Here is a 21855-nt window from a genome sequence, read left to right on the forward strand (position 1 = left end):
TGTTATGCTGCTGCGCAGCTACACACTGAGCAGAACAATGAGATGCAGAGCCATGAGAGAAAATATAGAGAATATTGTCACGGTACAACGCAAGTTCTACAAGAGTAGGACAGCTTGTTGACACAAAAAATGGCAGGCAAAAACATGTCTAACAAGACTGAATCTTGGGCTAGTTGGTTGTCCTTCATGATGAACCAGCAACACAACCACACACGGACAGAGGAAGGGTACACGAAACACAGCACTCTGTTGTGTGCTTTCTTTCCTATGTCCGTGTATGGTTGCACTGCCGGTTCATCATGACGGCCAAACATGACGTCCAGAAGCACACGTAGTTGGGCTGGTCGGTTCATGTTCTTTCAGAAGCCACGGATGTGGCTATTTCGCGCAAAGAAAACACAAGGGGAGGGTTAAGGGGAGCACAAACTTTCGACTGTTTATTCCAGATTTACTGCTGTAGTATATATATATATATGCAAACGCATGCGCAGAAAGCGAGACAAACATCGAACAGATAACGTTTTGTGCAATGCAATACATAGGTACAGACACGCGCAAAACAACAATCGTATACCATCTTAATCACAACCTGCGATGCAAGAACGTGCTCTCTGCCTGCGAAAGGAACAATGAAGTGTCACTAATGCATAATAAACCTATTTTCAATATGGGGTATTATTGGGCATTGGTTCTTTCCTATTCGTCAAACATTTTCGGTGTGCCATAAAATCGCCTCCTTCTTAGGCGACCTCACGAGTATGCGAAAACTCGCGGTGTTAAAATGAAGTCTGCAGAATAGGCAGCGCATTACTGTGCTGAACAATTTTTTTTTTCGGAGTAGCCACACAGTGTCTCTTTCTGAACGTAATTCAAGAAGACTGCTCGCCAATCAAATCGGCAGCGGCTACTTATAGCAGCGGGCGAGATGGATTCATATGTGTATAATAGATACTTTCCGTAGTAGTATATAACGATGCTGAACTGCTCTTGCGCGCATACAACTTTCTGCGAACTCATCCTTGCTGACAGAGAGGTAGAGAGAGAAATAAACATTATTAGGAACAGACATCATCCTTTGCAGGAGGGCAGCCTTCTTAGCCCAGAAAACCATAGAAGCTGATCATCTTTCTGGTGAGGTAGATCAAGTTACGGGGCAAAGTTGAAAGCTGGGCTTCTCAGTATGCTCGACTCCACAGCCTTGTCAAAAGCCGCCGCGACGGCTGCAGGATACCATATGATAAGCAAGGTGAATCAAGCTAATCGGAGACTAAAGCTTTTTTTAGGTCTCCTGGCTAGGCACAACTAAAATACTCGACACTTCTGCACACTCATCAACTCGCAGCAGCTTGGACACGGAGCAGTGGCGATGCTAATCGTTTTCAAAGAAACTAAATTTCCTGTAAAAAGAGAGCGTTTGATCGGGCTATAAAACGTTTACTGGTTCCCACCGGTATTTGCGTTGCCGATCACGTAAATTTCAGGCCAGGCAGAACAAAATAAAATCATGACATATTGCTGTAATGTTATAGAGCCCCAGCCGAGCGATAGCCTCCTCTGCAATGCTCGAGCGCAAGACGCGAAAGTGTGGAATAGGCAGCCCGCACAGCACAGAGCCTACACTGCGTAGTCATGACACACGGAGGACAGTCGTCACAGCTGAATCGTAGGACAAATTTTATTACATAATTACGTCGTCGCTCCGTTGAAGCAAAATTTTGTCTCTGACTTGTTAGTTTCCCAGTCTGCAGCCGAGAATGACCACTGTCGAATGTGGGGAGGCTCCGCCCCCCTAACATTTCTCAGTGGGGGGGGGGGGGGGTCAAGCGCCCCCCGGTAGATACGCCTATGTGTTCTAGCCAGAGCCTAGCAGACGACAAAAGCCAAATCCCGGCCTTCTCATCCCCGATGGATGGATGATATGCGTCCCCTTTATAAAGGGCCGGTGACAAGTGTGCCACCAGGCTCGACAAAAAAAAATCCCTTTATTCTTCTTTTTCTTAGTGTTGGCCTAGTGTCTCTACTTCAATTAAATCTATCTTACTACAGAAAAAAAACTCAATTCTCAGGCCAGTTCTCTGCCCTTTACGGCAGAATGTCCTTATTTTTTTCCCCAATATTTATTTTTGCCCTTCTCTCTCATTTTCTGCCTCCAATACTCTAACCGTATGTAATTTCAATCGCAGGTGTGTTCAGCTTTCAATTGTCGTCTCGAAAACCCCAGGCGTCATGTAGGCTCGTGCCAAAGCGTACATCTGAGTGGATGTCTCCACATTCAATCAGAACATGCTCCGCCGTTTCCTGATCTTCCCCGCAGCATGTGCATTGTTCTTCTTCTTTACTGAATCTCGCTTTATAACTACGCGTTCTAAGGCAACACGATCTCGCTTCAAACACTAAAGGTCGATTCCACGAAAGATCAAAAAACGGTGTATATTTGATGTTTCCGATTTTCCTGATAATTTTGTATGTTGTGCACATATGACTGCACAGCACGAAATCGCAGCTCGTTTTCAAATAAAAATTTTTTTCAACGCAGGAAAATTCGACAAGTGTGGCCGCTTCACGGCGACCATTTTACGAAGAGTGCGTTTTCGTAAATTCGCAGTCATGCTGGCAGCTACTGAAGCTATATAGCGGAAGTAGAAGTAAAGAGGAAATAGCTCTTACCATTTCGTAGAATTCTGACCAAATTATGTATTTTTAAAAATTCACGAAAAACGCTGCGTTTTTGAAAATCAGTCAAATTTGGGACGCCATGTCTACTTCTGTGAACATCTTAGCTTGTTCATATTTGCAGTATGAATAGGCCTTTATGTGAATAATGAACCTCTGCATTTGTATTTCTCTAATAATTTTCAAAGTAGTAAATTTTCATGCTGGAAACACCAAAAAGAGAAAAGTGCTCCTCAATTCGAAAATCTATAATAAAAACACCCCAATCTCAATTTTGTTCAAAGTCCCCCAAAATGTTCTCAAAGGACTGCAGAATGATATTATGAAAAAACATTTTGCATCATTTTTATTAGAACAAAAGCAGAAAATGTCAAACATTGTGTTTGCAGAGCGTGGTGGCTACTGCGTAAAGGACATCGAACGAATGTTATCCTTTTTTTTTAACCGGAGCTTAACCGGAGCGCCGTCCACAGCGCCGCCATCGATGGCGCGCAAGGCGAATAGGGAAGCCGAGCTCACGTTCGGGCGCGACGCTCGCGCGGTTGAGCTATGCGTCACTGGGGGCAGACGCTGCCCTCGACGGCGTCAAGGCGGAGATGCGGGCTAGTTGGTTTGAATCACTTGTAATCATATTCGTAGCGCAAAAAAAAAAAAACTAACGCCAGGCCTGCGCGGAAAGCGCAGCACAGTCACAGCGAAAGCTCGAAGAGCGGCATTTCTAGAGCCCGTTATAAACTCTCTTCTCGCTACTAACCCTACTGAAACGTTTCGGAAGCGATTCCAATAATTCCATATGTTTCCATACTGAATCCATAAGTTTTCCGTATATTTCTGTAAAATTCTTACGTTAACATACGGAATTATTGGAATGGCATACGGAACGTTTCAGTAGGGAACACAATACACTAGCAACGTATCCACTACGCCACAAATTATATTTTTTTGTGAGGTTGAGAAGCACCCACCACGACATTACTCGTCATTCAGCGGAGAAGCGAGGTACCATCTGTAAGGCATTATGAGAGTTTCTTGATGCGATGGCTGATGAGGATGGAGAATTACGACTGAGCTTTTGTAATGGGTTGCAAGCTTTAAAGGACCCACTAGTTACTTAATTGGCATTGTGTGACGCCCGGTCGTTATGTCACTCTCCCACCACGCTTTATAACATACGCTAACGTGGGAAAGAGATAGAGAGAGGGAATTAACTTTATTGAGACCCTGAGGAAGTGATCATGGGAGCCTTATGGGCCTCCTTGGCAACCAATAGAAGTGCACTTGCGAGGAATCCACTACGCTATACATCATCATAATTTTTGTGAAGTAGAGAAGCAGCCACTACGCAATTTTTCGTCATTCTGCGGAGAACCGTGGTACCTGCTAAACAACTGTAAGGCATCATGTGCACTTTGTTGATGCTGTGGCTGATGACGATGAAGAATTATGGCAGAGCCCTTTGTAATGGGTTGGAAGCATTCAACGACCTACTCGTTGCACAATTCGCATTGTGTGACGCCTGGTTACAGAATTCGCGTTGTGTGAAGCGTGGTTGTTTTACTCTTCTACCACGCTACATTACATATGTTGATGTGGTTCCTGCCCGACATGAAGCCGGTATAGGGTCTTTTTGCAAAGCAGTTTCAAGCACCGGCGTGGCTCTGAGGTAGGACACTGGGCTCCCACGCAGAGGGCCCAGGTTCGAACCTCGTTCCATCGTGGAAATTTTTTAGTTTTTTTTTCTTATTTCGAGCGATAGTGGTTACGGACACCGGCGGCGGACAACTACGGCGCCAAAAACGGCCCGTGTTTTGATCTCATAACAGCTTTCGCTGCAAAACAAGACGCAGACACAAGTAAGGAACACACATAGGATGGGCGCTAGACATCAACTGATTTATTACTGCAAGACAACATAAAAAAGCCAAAAAACCATCGGACATGAGCGCATGCGCACTATCACACTCCGAGGTGCCTTCTTATAGCCCCGTCACGGTGGTCTAGTGGTTATGGCGCTCGACTGCTGAACCGAAGGTCGCGGGATCGAATCCCGGCCGCGGTGGCTGCATTTTCGATGGAGGCGAAAATGTTCGAGGCCCGTGTACTTAGATTTAGGTGCACGTTAAAGAACCCCAGGTGGTCGAAATTTCCCGAGCCCTCCACTACGGCGTCTCTCATAATCATATGGTAGTTTTGGGACGTTAAACCCCAGATATTATTATTATTATTATTATTGACTTCTTATACCTGCATCCCCGCGTGTTACCACCTTACATGCGCAAGATTTCCTTTCAGATAGTCAAGCTCTTCACGGGACAAAGCTATATAGCGACGCAACACTGACACATTTTCTTTAATTCTATAATTTCTCGCGTTGCCTGATCCTTGCCTTTCTTAAGCACACGTGCACACTCGACGGTGGTTTGTCGCCGGATTTGCCAGCGGCGGCGGCAAGGACACGTGCGCGCATGCTCTCCTCATTCGGCACAGAGCACTGCTAGTCAGCAATAGTTACATCGTGACGCACCACAGATGCAATCCGCGCGTGCGTGGAAGCGGTGGCGGCAGTGTTGTGGCCGTGGATGCCCCCAGTTGCGATAAAAACAGCGGCGCCGCTCCACGTTGCTTTGGAAGACTATATCCCGTATTTCCCAACGTGGGAGCTGTGCGTCACGTTCACGGACCTAAATAAAGTTATTCCATTCCATTCCATTAAGACGCTCGCCTTCTCGCAAATATTTACAGAATTAGCAAATAAGCGCAGGGCCACTTGATCTCATATGCGAAGTGCTGCTAAACACATGATACTTTTGCTACATTTCGATCAAAGATCACCCGGGCATTGTACAGGATGTGGAAGTAGTTAACAAGATCCGATGCAGTGACCATAGAATGGTAAGATCTAGAATTCAACTAGACGTGAGGAAGGAACGGCAGAAACTGATACGCAAGAAGCCGAATAATGAACTAGCTCTGAGAGGGAAAGTACAGGAATTCAGAGTTTCTCTTCAGAATAGGTACGCGGCTTTAACCGAGGAAACCGACCTTAGCGTTGACGCAATAAATGATAACCTGACTAGTATCATCAAGGAGTGTGCAGTGGAAGTCGGGGGTACAGTCGTTAGACAGGACACTGGTAAGCTGTCCCAAGAGACGAAAAACCTCATTAAGAAACGTCAAGCTATGAAAGCCTCAAATGCAACAGACAAAATAGAGCTGGCGGAGCTTTCGAAGTTAATCAATAGGCGTAAAGTAGCCGACATAAGAAAGTATAATATGGAGATAATTGAGCATGCTCTAAAGAACGGAAGAAGCCTCAAAGCTATGAAGACAAAACTGCGCATAGGCAAAAATCAGATGTATGCATTAAGGGACAAGGAAGGCAAGGTCACAAACAATATGGATAGAATAGTTGAGGTAGCGGAGGAGTTCTGCAGAGATCTGTACAGCAGCCGAGACATTCAGGATGATAACGTAAGAAAGAGTAATAGCGCAGAGGAATCTGACATCCACCAGTATTGACAGAAGAAGTAAAGAAAGCCCTAAAGGGAATGCAAAGAGGCAATGCAGCTGGTGAGGATCAGGTAACATCAGACCTGTTGAAAGACGATGGAGAGATTATGTTAGAGAAACTGGCCACACTGTATACGAAGTGCCTCTCGACGGGGAGGATACCAGAATCTTGGAAGAATGCCAACATCGTCTTGATCCATAAGAAAGGGGACGTCAAGAACCTGAAAAATTACAGGCCCATAAGCTTACTGTCCGTTGTCTACAAGCTATTTACAAAAGTAATTGCTAACAGAATTTATACGATATTAGAGTTCAATCAACCAAGGGACCAGGCAGGATTTCGTACAGGATTCTCAACAATAGACCATATTCATACTATCAGTCAGGTGATAGAGAAATGCGCGGAATACAACCAACCCCTATACATAGCCTTCATAGATTACGAGAAGGCATTTGATACGGTGGAGACATCAGCAGTCATGCAGGCACTGCGGAATCAAGGCATCGACGAAGCCTATATAAACATAATGGAAGAAATCTACAGCGGATCCACAGCCACTATAGTCCTCCATAAAGAAAGCGACAGAATCCCAATAAAGAAGGGCGTACGGCAGGGAGACACGATCTCTCCAATGTTATTCACCGCATGTTTACAGGAAGTTTTCAGGGCCCTAGATTGGGAAGAGTTAGGGATAAGAGTTAATGGAGAGTATCTCAGTAACCTACGATTCGCTGATGACATTGCATTGATGAGTAACGTGGGAGACGAATTACAGCTCATGATTACTGAACTGGATACGGAAAGTAGAAGAGTAGGTCTGAAAATTAATATGCATAAAACTAAAGTAATGTGGAACAATCTTGGCAGAGAACAGCGCTTTGCGATAGGTGGCGAGACACTGGAAGTTGTAAAGGAGTACGTCTACTTAGGACAGGTAGTAACCGCGGAGCCGAACCATGAGAGTGAAATAACTAGAAGAATAAGGATGGGTTGGGGCTCATTCGGCAAGCATTATCAAATCATGAATGGTAATCTACCACTATCCCTCAAGAGGAAGGTATATAACAGCTGCATCTTACCGGTACTTACCTACGGAGCAGAAACCTGGAGACTTACAAAGAGGGTTCAACTTAAATTGAGGACGACGCAGCGAGCGATGGAAAGGAAAATGATAGGTGTAACCTTAAGAGACAGGAAGAGAGCAGAGTGGGTCAGAAAACAAACGTGGGTTAAGGACATCATAGTTGAAATCAAGAAGAAGAAATGGATATGGGCCGGGCACGCAGCACGTCGGTAGGATAACCGGTGGTCATTAAGGGTAACTGACTGGATTCCAAGAGATGGCAAACGCGTGAAGGGGAGACAGAAAATTAGGTGGGTAGATGAGATTAAGAAGTTTCCCGGTATAACGTGGCAGCAGAAAGCACAGGAGCGGGTTGATTGGCGGAACATGGGAGAGGCCTTTGCCCTGCAGTGGGCGTAGACAGGCTGATGATGATGATGATCAAAGTTTGATTTGCCATTTTATCGCAGCTGGGCTCTCTCAAGTGCGCTTCAAATGTCCCTGCGCAGAGTATCTGCTATTTTCACACGGATTCCTTTCATTGCCGAGTGGGGGGCATATAGTGCGCATTGCCCATGATACTTGCTCTTTACAGGATACTGACCAAGTACTGACCACAAATACATCGTATTGACCTTGCGAGGCCAAATGAAGGGTGAATTCAACACACGTCATGCAACCGCATATTTACTACTGTAAACAAGATGCGGGCTCGACAGTCCAAGTCACGGTGTTGCCGAGGCCGAAGGTGGTAGAATCACAGATGGGTGTTTGGATTCATATTGAAGGTTCATAATGAAGGGTTCATAATTCGTCCTCCCTTCTTGTCCCTTCATTATGAGCCCAAGGTTGTGTTTATGATACTTGGATGTGGGCGCGAAAAGACACGGACGAAGGGAAGAACACACACACACTGGCGCTACTGACAACAAAAAACGTTTAATTTCATTCACCACTCCTACTTTATACCTTTTTTTGCACACGACATTCAAGTGACCACTAGCATATAATATGAAAAACCAGCAATACAATCAACAACATGACAGGGTTGAAAACCTCCTATGACCAAATTGACCGCTTCGGCATCACCGGCAACCAGACAGAGCTTAACACATGCGCAGGTAGTCTAATTCCTTTTTGCTCAAAGATAGTGACGTTTCGCTAACACAACTTTCGCCAAAATAGTCTATCTGTTCAGCTTCGATTACTAATCTAGTGATTTCGGACTTGTTCTTGCCAACTACAACAGTCTGTTGTAGTTGGCCTGTCAACAACCTGTCATGTTGTTGATTGTATTGCTGGTTTTTCATATTATATGATAGTTGTCACGTGAATGTCGTGTGCAAAAAAAGGTATATAAGTAGGCTTGGTGATTGAAAATAAACGTTTTTTGTTGTCAGTAGCGCCAGTGTGTGTGTCTTCCTCCCTTCGTCCTTGTCTTTTCGCGCCCACATCCAAGAACCATGACAGACCAACAAGCCCGCATCGCTACCCTTGTGTTTATGAGCTTCATGGTGCCGCATACGCCGTACCGTCAATCATAAAACAGTGCTAGGGGTGTGCGAATAGTGAAATTTCATCTCGAATCGAATAGTGCCGAATAGTGGCCAAACATATCGAATATCGAATCGAATAGTATATTTACGCAAAATGTGTACCGCCAGTTATGGCAAGACAAAGAAAAAATCAGTGACGCTACGGTGTGGTGACAGCTTCATTACGCAGCTCGGGAGTGGCTTTTTTATAGCGAGGTATACCCACACCTCGTGACACCACACTGCAGATACTGCTCACAGTCAACCACCCTCATACACATGGCGTGGACGTGCCCACAGTACGCTGACGCTTCACACACAGAAGATACGTGGGAGTCCCTTCTGCGTACCACCGACTCGGCACAGCAACGCCGGGTAATCTCACGCGCATTGGAGGCCGCGGCGTCCCAAGGCATTCCCGCTGACCTCCTCTAAGCAGCGTAACCGATCTCTGGGTCGGTCCCCTCTTTTGGGAGAAATAAAGTTTTGATCATCATCATCATGGCTTTTGTTTCAGCTATATGGGCGCGCAAGCATGTTGATAGAAGATCTACCATTCCAGTTAGCAGCGCCACTTCTAACCTCCCAACAGAGGCGGGTATGGTAGCTAGTTTTCTTTCCCTATGGTCGCGCAATACGGCTCATCTGACAACGGTTTGTGCTTCATCGCCATGGGTGCTCCGGGCCCAAAACTCTTCGGGCACCCGTTCACAGCAGCGTTTTAACTGCGCGCCGGAACGATGGGAGTTTCTGAACATGTGTTGCGGTGCGGCAGTGGCGGCTGCCCAGCGTGAACAAATTTTTATATGCAAAGCCAATAACCGAGGGTTTCGCAGGCCAAAGTCAGGTCGTTTTACGGCGCTTGCGGCATATGCGACCGGACTGCGCAAGACGTCCGTGCCTTCGTTTCGGGAGCGACGTTGCGAAGGATTGACAGTTTTCTCGTGTGTTTTTATACGTGCGGAAATGACATAATCTACTTTAAGATCAACATGCGCTCGCTTTTGAACCATGGTGTCGGTGAAAGTTAAACGAACGGCGACGTTGGCGCTAGTTTTAGCCGCCCCACCCTAACCAAGTTGCACCGTTCGCCTTTGTCGCGTTTTAGATATTCGTCCTGTCAAATTATTCGAAACTTCGAATGCTAGCTATTCGAAAGTCGAATCGAATTATTCGATTAGGTACTATCGATTCGAATTCGAAACTCGAATATTCGCACACCCCTATAAAACACAACTAAGTGTTTATATTTAACTTACGTTAATGATATTACACAACCGCACAATCCTCACAGGGCCTTGCGATATCGTTAAACACGCTAAAACACAGAATCTTGGAAGCGTCAGGGTTGCTCCGGACATAGCCAGGCGGCCTATGTCAGGCGCGTGCCGCGCCTTTCGGCAAGAAAGAAAATAGGTCCCGGATTGCTCCTCTTTCCTATGCGCCGTCGCTCCACCTAGACTATTCTAACATGTGGGCTCTGAGAGATATCGCCGCTGGTCGACACCGCTGCACTGGCTCGACGACTTGACCTTAGTCCCGGAACCGCAAAGGTAACGTGGCCGTCGGCGCGAGAGAGCGTCGCTGGCGCCGACACGTCTTCCGGTTGCGGGCAGCACTCACGAGTGCTCCAGTTTGAAGGCAGCTGCGCAGGTCACAGGCATGTCCACTGCTCGACATGTCTCGACCGCATTTCTGGCCAGCGGCGACGGCGATGTGCAGAAGACAGCCAGCCGCGGGTTACGTCAATCCCGCTGCGTACACTGAAACATTCGACAGAACGGTGCAGTAGGACAAAGGGAAGGGAGCTACGGGAGCACGCGCCCACGTGGTACGATGTTCAGTACGGCTCGCAAAGACATCGGCGGTGACTGAGACGACAAATTCAAGTGAACAACGGTTCCTTTTTTTTAATTTGTGCAACGCAAGCTAAATTAAATGAGGGAAGCAGAGTGCAACACCTCAACGCCACGATCCAACGGGTTGTGTCCAACGTGCGACAGGCAGCTCCGCAGAGCCTTAGGCCTAACGAGTCGCTCAACAACAACCGGCATCCAACAAGCACTCCGCACAGGCACAGAAGAGGCAACCGCGAGGAGACATCAGCTCTTTTAGGTGGCCCTACGCGCTCGCTGCACACAGCAGCTTATCCAGCGATCGGCGCCCACCGTCCCGGACGGTGTCACGACGCCCCGGCGTCGAGCCGCAATACCAGCAGCAGCAACGACGCCTGTGGCCCCGGCCACCCGGCTACACAAGCCGCGACTCGCTTCAGGCTTGCCTACAAACCACGTGCCCCGCTCTCCCAGGATGCGGACCACGTGACTCTCGTACCGACAACTCGATGACATTCTTAAAAATAAAAATCAACCACTTGCGAACAGAAAATACTCTTAGCGTGCCGACGAGTTCAAACACACCACATCAACCGATCTCCTCGCTCTCAAGAAAGCACGCTGCCGACGCTAGCAACGAAAATCCCCCCTAAGCCTACTCTAACCCGGCTCACACAAAGCTTGCCCCGAAGAGCGAAAACTGTCGTCCGATGCCCCGAGAGTTCCACTAGAGTGACCTAGAATAGGGGGAGTGTCCAAAGCGCCGGCTCCCGCGTGGGCCTTTTGCCGTGAACTCCCGCGCCGCGCCGCTACTGCGCCGGACCCGTGGGCTTTCCGCGCTCGGGAAGCGCGCGGAAGCGCTTTTACAATCCCGACCAACTCCAGCCGGCGACTGCAACGCCGCGGCGCGTCACGGCACGAACTATTATGAACAGCGCAGAGCTAGGGGTTTTTTTGACGACCGCGCGTGGCCTAGGCACTAAAATGCGCGAACGTCCCTAGCCATTTTAGTCCCTAGCAGTGGCTGGAGCGGGGAGCGATTGTAATGATTGTAAACGCCATGGCTGCGCTGTACAGTGTTCTGCGCCGTAGTTGTGCGCCAGTTTGTATTTTTGTAATATTAGCGCCGCCTGCGAATGTGATGATACGTGAGTGTTGGCTGTTTCGTGCAAGTGGTAGTGTTGAATGCGCACTGACGACGGGTTCTTGCTGCTGTGTGGTCGCTTTTAAGTGCGATCAGGACTGATTGCAGTATGGTTGCAATTTGAGTGGCGGTATTTGTTACGGATTACTTTGGACCGTGCAGCAGAGACAGGTGTCACACGAGCACTTTTGAATCGCTGGCGGCGTGAGGAGCACTCGGGTACAGCAGTGTTGTGTGTGTACGCCGGTGAGCATTGCACTAGGAGTGGAAGCTTGCGCCGTTCATGAAATATCCTGCGCTCATGGTTGCATGTGCGCACCGTACTTCTTCAGCACATCTTGTTTGCATACTCTGACAGTACATCTTGTCGGGTGTGAAATCTCAGCTAAGGCTTCTTGCGTTGTCACAGTTAACCATTGCAGTTTTTTTTCTCAAAGGTTGAATTAGTAAAAGGACCGAGGCAGTTGCGCGGCCTTGGCACTTCTATCTTCTTGCTCTGGAATATTGCAACTTTGACCAGCAACATTAATGCTTGCCTAAAAGCCCTAAATTATTGCGGCGCAGTACTAGTACTTCGTTTACGGTGCTTCAAAGCAAGTTATTTACAAATAGATAATTTTATTGAAATGTGCTGGTGTTCTCTTTTACCGTGTGCTGGAGCCTTCCGTAGTGGTTATAACTCATCTAAGTGCAATATTTACAATATTTAGCACCGATGTTCTACTTACACATATACCCAGACTAACCATATCTATCCATTTTTGTGTGTCTGGGCATTCCGTTGGTTTAACCACTGTGGAGGTCTGAATAAGGAGGTGCCATTGCAGCATCTAGTGCAGGATGCAATACAAACACTGAGCAAGACTGGCAATCGTGTTATTTTAGTCTGCCTTTGTGTTGGGTCCTGTGCTAGATTCTGAAGCATTAATAGGTCATGCTCCCAAATGCAATGTTTGTGAACTCTTGCTGAAGACAGAATGAGCCACACTAGGATTGACCAGTCCAACATTTTTGCATTTCTTACTTGTTGATAGTGGGATAAAATGCTAATGGTCACATTTGCACATTTTTCTGTTGTATACTTTAGCATATTTTAAAACTTGCAAAAAAATGTAAAAAATAATTTTATATAAACCAAAATGCATCAAAGGATGTGTAGGTGAAATTCGACTTGCCAAGTACATAATGAGCACAATATCCAGTACATCTAAATCACCACATCTCTCAGCTAAGCTGTGTTATTAAAGACTGATAAAGTTGATACCTAGCAGTTTTATTTTGCACACAATTGCCCTTAGTACAAAAAAATTATCGATCGTTTTTGGTCAATCTGTTTGAATGTACAGAAAGTTTTATGTGAAAATACTTGAAAGTAAATTATCACTGCTTGCCTAAACCGTAGGATGCAAAAAAATGTTTTGAGAAAAACAGCTTTAAGGATTTTAACCGACTGTCCGTGTAATAAAGAAACATTCAATAAGTCAAATTCACCAGCCTGTTGAATTTACTCCAGTACGTTCATCTAACAAAGTGGCAAAACACTGCAGGTTGTACGACCAAGTGCCAATTCCCACGAGGGGTGTCAAGGTGCTAGGCATTAGCAAGTCATCTTTCTTATCAATATGCTATGCAACGTTTTGTTGAGGGCATTGCCACACGACACTGTTGCAGCTTATCACAGATCTCGCGCAACACAACTTGAAAGTTTCACGTACAACGTTCAGCATGTCACAGAACTAGAGCATCTCCTTCACTTTGTCTCTGTGGAACCAGAGGGATTCCGGCTTCGAAAATAATGACTTTGGGTGAAACGGAAACGATGCAACGATGTGGCTCATTCTAGAGACAAGAGTAGTCGCGCCAACAACTCAATCCCAACGTCATCAGTGCTTCATAAGCAAGCTTTAAAAACCCCTCCTATTACAGGCTGCACCTTTAGCAAGTTTCCACAGCATTTGACAGAGTTCATGGAAATTAGCAGCGCGGAAAACGAGACGACGCACACAAGGAGAAGAAACAAGAACAAGCGCTGTACTTTCAACTAAGCTTCTTTAATCGGAAGTAAAACACATATGCATCCCGCCACCAAACGGTGCATGCGCAAACAAAATTTGCTCTTCTCTCGCTCAAAACCTAAAGCACACATGGCACATGTTATCCCAAGATATGAAATTTCCTTATCATGTAGTGTCACTGACGCCTGACTGACACGTGCTTGTGACAGATTAGAAATGTGTGCGGCCTCAACAAGTTTACGTGCTTTCTGGCTTCTGTGTTTGTACAAAATAGATGTGGTCTGTCTGATGTCTTCTCCCTGTGTGCGTCGTCTTGCTTTCCGCGCTGCTAATTTACATCGATCCATACCAACTGGCCCAGCCTTCCACACTTTGACAGAGTTGTGCTGTAGATACGTACCTCTATCAAAGAAGCTTCTCTCCACCAACATACCGTGCTGAAGCAAGACTGAAAGTTGGGCTAGTTGGTGATACATTATGGGCGGTAACAGCGCACACACTCACGGGACGGATAGAAGGGAACACAAACAAGCGCTGCGCAATTGGCTTGTTTGTGTTCCCTTCTATCCGTCCCGTGAGTGTGTGCGCTGTTACCACCCATAATACCGTGCTTTCGATGCACCAGTAAATTTAGGTTTCTGTGTAAGGGATTGCTGGTGTAGAATTTCATGCTTGGGTTGCAGAGGTCATCATGCGTGCGTCCAGTATGCGCGACCCAGATAAGCTAAGCCAAAGAGCATATGAAGATGTCAATGGCAGTAGTACGACTATGTACAGCTACAACCAAGATCAATGCAAGAGGCAACACTTTCACGTGTGTGCCTCTACAGAATTTGCATGCATGGGCAGTGACAGACTATTTGTGCCGTTTAATCAGAGGCGTGTTCAATGGAAGAAGCAAACATGCATTCGTTACTGAAGCTCTTTCAGGGTGTTTGAAGTTGAAGTGTCTCAGCTCTATAATTGTAGCAATCATCACTTATGCGAATGTCAGCAGTTGCACACCAAAAAGACTACGCATTGTCGCGCTTCACCTCTGACATCAACTTTCTAACGTTGAAGTCGCACTGAGAGCCATCGAGATTCCCCACATTTGCCAAGATTTTTTTGGCCAACATGATAACTTCAGCGTTCATCGCGGCATTAAAAAAACTGGACACAACATTGCTGATGAGCTGCTCCATGCATTGATTGAGAAAGAAAGCTGAATAAGTGTGCTGACTGGCTGGGACCAGATGTGGGAAATGATGAACAAGTGAAATTTACACATATAAAAAGCGAGGAAAAACTCGCTGCCATGATCTCTAAAGTTTACATGGACATTCCAAGGGAACACCATACACTCGTCATCAAAGGCTGTTGACTTAGGAGCCATGGTATGCATGTTAATTCAAGTAGAGGTTGATGAAGAGTTAATCGATCATCTTGGCAACAAGAAGGTGGAGCCATATCTGATACTGCTGCTCAACTATGCAACACTTCAAGGAAACGATAGAACTACTGGAAGGCAGATGCAAAGTGTTATTGCCCTGAAAAACTGGGTCTGAACTCTGTGATAGCAAGGAAACTGCCACTACCAGACAAAAGAAACCTTCGAGCCACTTGTCTAGCAAAAAGGGTCTTCCGCAGACGTACGACACCATGATTCACGGCCATCTACAAGTCGGCCCTGCGGAAGTAGTAGATAGAGCCCACCTCAAAATTTGCCAAGGGTTTATTACATGCCACATAAAAAAAAAATTGTTCGGGAACAAGCATCGACGACAAAGCGGCGTATGCTGGCTGGCGCATCGTATTTTACTGCTGCTAGCGGTTGCTTTCCAGAAGTTGGTTGAACTAGAAATCTCTGTTGAATCCCATAGAGTTCCGAACTGTCAATGTGGCCGATACCATGAATAACAGTCTCAAACTGCCTTCGAAAGTGAAACTTGAGCTTAAATCGTGTTCATAAAAGCGCACATTTGGAAAAAAAAGGCATTTATAGGCACTATAAAAACACTATAAAAAGACTATAAAAGCCCTCCTTAATCTCTAATTCATGGTCAAAGTGGCACGATAGGGCACAAGGAACAAAACAGGCATTTGCCTAAAATCCCGTCCCTAATCATTATACACCTATTCGTTCATTTCGGATACTTTTAAATTTCCAGTAATTTATATTCAAAACGAAGCGAATTCGTTACTGTAATTTTCAAAGTGCTCGAATATTTGCACAAACCTAGTAAAGGCATCAAATGGAAGTTTATGTGCGAAACGCTCCATGGTGGGATTGGCTGGTAAGAACTGTGAAGACACCACTTTGCAGAATTCTCCGAAGAGGCTGCCTTGATTATGAAGAACTTATGATGGTGATCACAAAAGTTGAAGCTGTTGTCAATTTGATAACTTGATTCGCATTCATTGACGCAGAAGACGGCGAACCATGCACTTCAACACTGGCTGATCTGTTAATTGGCCGAAGGTGCACAGTGATACCACAAGGCAGCATCGATGAAACTGAGACATAGCATAAGGAGACCATCCGGAGATATCAGTACAGAAGGTGCCCGAAAGAAAACTTATAAATCATGACCGAAGAGTACTTACTCCTAGTGAGATCAGCGCACTTCTTCTACAAAGGGGGTATGAAGAAAGTTGAGGGCGATGTACTTGTCCATGCTGCAAAACTTTCCACATCAAGTGTGGCTACTCTCAAGGGTGATTTAAGTTTACGAAGGAGATGATGTTCACGTTTGCTTGTACAAGATAAAATGACAAGATGGCTTTGCGACAGCAAGGGTCATACAAAGACTGTACCCGCTAGAACTGCGGCCGTGACACCATTGCACGTCCAGGAATATGTTGAATTTCCCACACTTATTCTACAAGAACAAGAAAATTTGCATGGCAGTTAGCTCATGAGCTCCGTCCACCGGGAAGAAGCAGCCATTTTCAAGGTCTGGGCTCATGTGGACTCTAATGAACGTTTGTAAGAATTCCTAAATCAATGTCCGGCGTCCTGTTTGCCAGGGCTCATAGCTTGAGCCCTTCTTTGAAGTGGTACAATCTCCTTTTGAGCAAGCTGATGTGTGCATTTTTTTTTCTTGCAAAATCTGCATCTCCAGCTGACTCAAGTTTATGAGCTCTTCAGCAAATCCACGCTTGGTGCATTCATTCCTGAACTTGTGTTGACTCTTCATATTCATCCTATACTGCGGGATATTTTATGCAGCACTATAGGTTTCTCCTTAAAGTCATTCAATGTATTTGAGAACTCTAAATGGTGTACGAAAAAACACACAACTGCAAACAACGTAAACAACACAGTGCCGCAGCACCCTGCAAGAAACAGTAACTTTCAGTTTCAGTTTCCGATGTGCTGCCTAGGAGGGGTTCAAAAGTTGATCATAACTTTTCTAACAGCTTAAATACTATAATTTTTTTTGCTAAAATATTCTTGAATAGACAGGGAGCGTGCAAATGCAACATCCCCCCCCCCCCCCAAATTATTATTTTTATTTTATCTGGGGTTTGACATCCCAAAATGACCTTATGATTATGAGGGACGCTGTAGTGGAGGGCTCCGGAACTTTCGACCACCTGAGGTTCTTTAATGTGCACCTAAATCTAAGTACACGGGCCTCGGCATTTTCGCCTCCTTCGAAAATGCAGCCGCTGCGGCCGGGATTCGATCCCGTGACCTCCCCTAAATTATTTTTTAAAATGTGTTTTTGAAGATGGTTATCATACGTCGGCAAACTCACTCATGAGTCGACTCACTCAGATCGAGTCGCAAGTTTGAGTAAGTCTAGGTGAGTAATATTTTGGCTTGTCTGAGTCCTAGTGAGCCCTCAGCGCAAAATATATTTCTTGAGTGAGTTCCACCTTTAATTGCTGACCTCAGGTCCTATCCACTCACTTATATGCATTATTATCAGCCTTATATCAGCTTATGTTTACATTCAGATCTATTCACACATATCTCAATGCACTAGCATTCATGCGCCATCTCAATGTTTCTTGATCCGAGGCACGAGTTAGGGGAGGGGGGTGCCAAGACTTCCTCGCGCGAACTTTTTCTGGGACTTTTTTGATAGAAATGTTAGAAATATCTCGTGTGAGTCGCATATTTCATAAAAACGTCCTTACCTGGATTGGAACCACTCATAACTCATATGTGATGGCACAGGATCAAGAGGCGTATCGTAGAGCACCTATTATGTGTGATATTGGCATTAAAGAACGAAAGAAGGAGAATTTCAAGGGTTCGTTTTTTCTTTGTTAGACACTTCAATTCCTTTTCTTCAGATTTTACGCTATATATACTACAAATAACATCCCCTATACTTTCCTTGGGTTTCTGGTCTGCTAGTTCTATTAAATTGGCATTAAAGAGCATTCACACTATGATCGGAAAAGCTAATTTTATGCCAGTGGACTCATGAGTCGGCTCACTCAGACTCTCATCAAGCCGTGAGGCTGAGTGAGTCCGGCTGAGCAATTGTTGGTGAGTCCGAGTGAGTTCTCGGTACAAAATTTTTTCTTGAGTGAGTCCGAGCGAGTTCCAATATTTTTACCGACCCATGGTGGTGATCTACCTTAAAAGGCTGTGGTGTTGTGCTCTTATACACGAGGACAACTGATTGAATGTTGGCCTCAGCTCGGGCTGCAACTAGTGAAGTAGGTTGAGGTCGTTCAGATTCCACCCCCCACCCCAATATTCTCGTGCTTTAATTTTCAGGTGATACTAAAATATCCACACGCCTTTATAGCGATGATCACCATTTGCCAAAGTTAGCCGCTCTAGACAAAACCACCCCGGAAAAAAATTGCTGGGTACGGCACTGACCACACACAGCCGCTCCATTATGATGGGGTTGAAATGCATAACTGCACGAGCACCATGCATTTGTAGGAGGTTATGAAACACGAGAAACTCAAAAATAATTCAGGAGCTGCCTGCTACATCATTCACCACATCCAATTTGCCACATTGTGCATGAGCTGGTTCCATTCCATGCCTGCAAACCTCTAGATTTTGTGACTCCCAGTAAACCTCCGCCATGTGTAGCTATGCAGGTCTATTAAAGATTACAGAATAAATCTAAACACATGAGAAAATAACAGCTTGAAACTGCTTGGCATAATTGCTGAAGAAAGTGACAAAGTCTTTAAGTCAGCAGACCAGTAGTGCCTACCAAAGGTCTTGCATGGTTTTGTCCATGACTGTATACAGTAGTGTCATTCATTAGTTTCACAAGCTATTCTACTTGCGAGCATGAAAAATAAGCAAGTGCAGAGTTATGCAGCGGCTATCACAATGCAATGCGTTTGGGAGATGATCTGAATTCTGTCCATGGCCTGCTGCACTTTTATGATACAGGAAAATTAAAGGAACACCAAACATGACCAAATGTTAGGTAGATGAAGACAGAACAAAATGTTTTATTAGCAATATTTAAAATGCTTGCTTAGTGGACCTCTTTAGCGGAGGCTTAGCTTGTGAGCCAGCTTCATGTGCGGATTCATTGCCACCTTTTACACCCTTTTTCCTTTGCAACCTGCGGCAAAAGAAGCCTTGATTGTAACAGACATCTGTGTCATGGCAAACACTGTGTAAATGCTGGTAACAATCATAATTCTCGTTCTTCCTAATATTTTGTGTGTGAATAATTTGCATGAAGTATGAGCTAGCATTCAAGAATTAAAATTTCAATGCTGTAATAGCACATACATGAGATTGCAGATAATAATTTTGGTTATTTACAGAACACACCACATCCTGTGAATAACCGAAATAGCTTTCAGATGGTGGTATGATATATCGCATTTTCCTGAATTTACGCAGTAAAGTTCTCATGAATTGAAATTCGACAATTTAGGGCTAAAAAATCATATAATTTTGTTTCCATTGTCTCGATTTTGTGTCACATCGGCGTAATTTCGACTAGAACACTAACATCACAGCCGACGTAACCTTCAGCAGCCAGACCTGTAACTGCATGATGTAGTTATTGTGAAGTATTGTGCACACCAATTGCAATACTAACAGTTTTCATGCTGGATTTCAATCTGTAAGCACTGTACAGCAGCTCTATTGCATGCACAGTGTGAGGGCACGTATTTCAGGAAACATAGCTATAGGCTAAAAATGGTCCAAAAGGGGCCAATATTATTCAAATAATGCCCATCGCAATCATAACACCACCAGTGAGTGTCGCCAGTATGCTTATTGGATTGTTTGGAGCATTATGAAAGAGAATAACATGGTGCTTAAGACGAAGTACAAGAACGTTCGTAATCTTCACTTCCTCCTGTCTAAAGCACCATTTTATTAATCTTAAAACGGTGGTCTCCTGTTTTATTCACTTTCAATAGTGAACAGAAAGCACTGCTTTTTGTGCCTTTCCAGAACATGGTAGTCTTGTTAATAGTGGCATACTTTTGTGTGTACTTGGCTAACTAAAAAACGTGCAAATTGTGCTTGCTTTATTCATTTGCCAATACATGTCCTTTTGTTTCAATTTTGCCCTTCCTGCCACTTTCACCGACTGCAGTATGTACAAGATAAGTTACTGTTAATAAACGGTGTTAAAAAGGAAACTGGGGTCCATTTAATTTATTACGAAGACACAGCTCTGAGACACTTATCTCCGCCTCTCCATTTTTATTAACAGCCTGCGCTTTTCCATGAACAGCGGACTTTAGAGCCAGATGCACGAACGCTGGCAAATGAGCATAGCGTTCAGTCCCAGCCAAAAGTTTTCCTTTGTCTTTCTTTTTACGGCGACACGCACCTGCGATTTTTTCGGTGGTTTGCTCCATTCTTTGTCCTGTCTGTTATAACGGCGAAAAAGTAGTTTGGATGCGACGTATTTTGCTTAATTTTTTGCGCTACCAACGTTCGCTTGCGAGAGATACTGCCGTTGCAAATCAGTCACGAAAGCAGTCACTCGCGACTAGCCAGACATCATATCGTTAGAAAACCGTTAACAATTAGTAGATCGCGTGAGGATATGTAGCACAACAGCAACAAAGCGTACCGAGCTAATAAAATAGGCAGTTTTAGAATAGCGTACACAAGCCTTTGCGTTAGCATTTCGAACCGCTGTGCATGCGTCGTAAGCTGCAGAAACGCCGGCATCAGCTGAATGGTTCACAACTTACCCATGGGCGAAACGAGGCAAAGTTCCGAGCTATAGATGTTTGTCTTCATCAATGCGGTCACTTCAGTCCAGATTTTTCACGAGGGAGGATGCGTTCGACGTATAAGAATCGCGAAAGTTTGTTGAGAGTCCGTATTGAAAAACCTTGCGCGACGAAACAGGAAGCCGCCATGACGCTTTCCCTTCCACGGAAGTAGATGGTGCTTTGCAAAAGCGCTGCCAGAACAATGCACTGCAGCAGCCTGAACAATCATACCACTCGAGTTCTATATTATTTCTCCTTGGCTTTTTTACGTTATAACTTTATTCATTATTGCGGCATGGGATCACGACGCGTGCAGCCTGCGAAGGAGAGTTCTTTGGTTGCATCGTCAGTATCATCATCGGCAGCAGCCGCCAAAATTGAATGCAGAACCGCAGCAAAGGCCGCGCAGTAGATAAAATAAAAACATAACGCTAAGTAGGTAACCGTAATAATTCGCTCTGTGAGACTTGATAACTTTCCACAAGGCATGTGGCAAAATGGTCTGCAATGCGCTTACTTTGCGGGCAACTGAACTTGTCCATTTATTGATATACTAGTTGTAGGAACACTGACTCTGTGCATAGACATGTAACCATTGAAACACACAATGGTGTCTAAGTGTGCGCAAACATTCACTTCTCAATGCTAGTACTCAACGCAGGCCTGAATAAATGGCACACAGTGCAGCAGCTCCTGGAAGTACATACAGGTATACACAGAAAGCACATTTATTTACCAAAGTAATTCATAAAGCAAGAGTGCATATAGGACTGCTATTATGTTTGCATAACTTTATCTGCCTCCAAGAGATCCCTGTGACAATGGTCAACATTCTGTTAGAATCCCTATACTAACACCTGGTTTAAAATTTCAGGCACACTGCATTTATATATAAAAAAAAATCAAACA

General features: G+C 45.1%; 1 protein-coding gene and 1 long non-coding RNA gene across 2 annotated transcripts in view; one reads left to right on the forward strand and one right to left on the reverse strand.

Annotated features, from left to right (window-relative positions):
* LOC125759995 (adhesion G protein-coupled receptor B2-like) overlaps positions 1 to 21855 on the forward strand; it is a 120167-nt gene that overhangs the window by 75700 nt on the left and 22612 nt on the right. The gene's annotated exons all lie outside the window — the stretch shown is intronic.
* On the reverse strand, positions 19172 to 21150 carry LOC119403992 (uncharacterized). The gene is made up of 2 exons (XR_005186117.2): positions 20923 to 21150; positions 19172 to 19316 (listed from the first exon to the last, which is right to left on the reverse strand). It is a non-coding gene; the product is annotated as an uncharacterized LOC119403992 (long non-coding RNA).

Source organism: Rhipicephalus sanguineus, chromosome 9 (genome assembly GCF_013339695.2).
Source record: "Rhipicephalus sanguineus isolate Rsan-2018 chromosome 9, BIME_Rsan_1.4, whole genome shotgun sequence".
Lineage (NCBI taxonomy): Eukaryota > Metazoa > Arthropoda > Arachnida > Ixodida > Ixodidae > Rhipicephalus > Rhipicephalus sanguineus.